At 40.5% G+C, this 2,365-nt stretch overlaps 1 non-coding gene across 1 annotated transcript; it reads left to right on the top strand.

Moving 5' to 3' along the window:
- The first annotated feature begins 1,578 nt into the window (after window positions 1-1,578).
- On the top strand, window positions 1,579-1,685 carry LOC139030755 (U6 spliceosomal RNA). The gene has a single exon (XR_011483157.1). It is a non-coding gene; the product is annotated as a U6 spliceosomal RNA (small nuclear RNA).
- Window positions 1,686-2,365: the final 680 nt, after the last annotated feature.

Genomic DNA, 2,365 nt, shown 5'->3' with positions numbered 1-2,365 from the left:
GTACAGCAGAAATTAGCATAATGTTGTAAATCAACTATATTTCAATAAATAAGTAAATAAACACAAATAAAAATATGTAACAAGGATTATACACCATGATCAAGTGGGATTTATTCCAGGAATACAAGGTTGGTTTAATATCTTGTGCAGAAAGGAGTAAACACATGGAATTTAAGACTGCTATCCTTAGAAATGCTGGTTTACAAGGTGGGCCCTTGGCTGGCATCTGGGAATGGGAATTTCAGGACTGGTAAGTGCAGCTCACTGTGCCTATACTATGTATACAAATAATGCAGTTTATGCTAACTAAATACCTGCTTTTCTTCTAAGAGTCTGGAATTTTGGTCCATGCTAGACAAAGGATGCCTAAATGACCAGTCTTTATTAAAAACCTTGAACGCTGAATTTCAAATGAGTTTCTGTGGCAAACAACATCTCACGTGTTGTCAGGACTTGGAGGCGTTAGGCATGTCTCCACTTGAAGAGCACTCTGAAAGTTTGTGTTGGTTTCCTCTGGACTTTGCCCCATGTGCTGTTTCTCTTTGCTGATTTCATGCTGTATCCTTCCACTATAATAAAACTTAGCTGTGAGTATGACTACATACTGAATCCTGTGAGTCTCCTTTGTGAATCTGGACCTTGAAGATGGTCTTGTGGATTTGAAAATCAATTAATGTAATATAGCACATGGATAAAATAAATGACAAAAACCATTGATCATCTCGATAGATACAGAAAAAGGCATCTGACAAAATCTAACAGTTTAATAATAAAAATACTCAACAAACTAAGAATGGAAGGTAACTTTCACAACCTAACAAAGGGAATCTATGAAAAACCCATCATAATTAACAACAAACTTAATTGTGAAAGACTGAATGATATACTGTTCGATCACTGCAGATGGTGACTACAGCCTTGAAATTAAAAGATGGTTGCTCCTTGGAAGAAAAGCTATGATCAACCTAGATAGCATATTAAAAAGCAGAGACATTATTTTGCTGACAAAGGTCCATCTCATCAAAGCTATGGTTTTTCCAGTATGGATGTGAGAGTTGGACCATAAAGAAAGCTGAGCACCAAAGAATTGATCCTTTTGAACTGTGGTGTTGGAGAAGACTCTTGAGAGTCCCTTGGACTGCAAGGAGATTCAATCAGTCAATCCTAAAGGAAATCAGTCCTGAATATTCACTGGAAGGACTGATGCTGAAGCTGAAGCTCCAATACTTTGGCCACCTGATGCAAAGAGCCACCTCATTGGAAAAGACCCTGATGCTGGGAAAGATTGAAGGCGGGAGGAGAAGGGGACGACAGAGAATGAGATGGCTGGATGGCATCACCGACTTGATGCACATGAATTTGAGCAAGCTCCAGGAGTGGGTGATGGACAGGGAGGCCTAGCGTGCTGCAGTCCATGGGGTCGCAAAGAGTCGGACACGACTGAGCTACTGAACTGAAAGGAATGATATACCCCTAAGATCAAGAACAAGACAAGAATGCCTACTGTCGTCACTTCTATTTAGCATTGTTTTGGATGTTCTAGATAGGCTAATCCGGCAAGGAAAAAAGTTCATCCAGGTGCTCACTTTAGCAGCACATATACTAAAATTGGAATGATACAGAGAATATTTGCATGGCCCCCAGGCAAGGATGACACACAACTTCATGAAGCATTCCAAATTATTTATTTATCTTCGGCTGTTCTGGGTCTTTGTTGCTGCTCGGGCTTTTCTCTGGTTGTGGGGAGCGAGTGCACCCTCCAGTTGTTGTACAAGGGCTTCTCGTTGCAGTGGATTCTCTAGTTGTGCAGCACGGTCTCTAGGACACTCAGGCTTCAGCACCTGCAGCTAGAGGGCTCAGTAATTTCAGCTCCTGGACTCTAGAGCCCAGGTTCAATACTTGTGGCCCACAGGCTAAGTAGCTCTGAAAATGTGGGATCTCCCTGGATCAGGGATGGAATTCCTGTCTCCTGCATTGGTAGGTGGATTCCCTATCACTGAGCCATCAGGGAAGCCCACATATTTCTAATTATTAGAGAAATGCAAATCAAAACTACAACGAGGTGCCAGAGTGAGACTGGTCTGAATGGCCATTATTTTAAAAATCTACAAATAAGCTGGAGAGGGTGTGGAGAAGAGGGAAGCCTCCTACATCATTAGTGGGGATGTAAATTAGTGCAGCCATTATGGAAAACTATCAAGAAAGTGAAAAGATACCCTCATCCAGAATATGTAAAGAGCATTTACAACTCAATAATAAAAGACAAATAACTTTAAAAGTGAGCAAAGTATTTGAAAATATATTTCTCTAAAGAAGATTTATAAATCAACAATAAATACAGGAGAACATTTTCAACATCCTTAGC

This window comes from Odocoileus virginianus, chromosome 23 (genome assembly GCF_023699985.2).
Source record: "Odocoileus virginianus isolate 20LAN1187 ecotype Illinois chromosome 23, Ovbor_1.2, whole genome shotgun sequence".
Taxonomy (NCBI): Eukaryota; Metazoa; Chordata; class Mammalia; order Artiodactyla; family Cervidae; genus Odocoileus; species Odocoileus virginianus.
The sequence above is the reverse complement of the archived record's forward strand: the minus strand, read 5'-3'. Positions and strand labels throughout refer to the sequence as shown.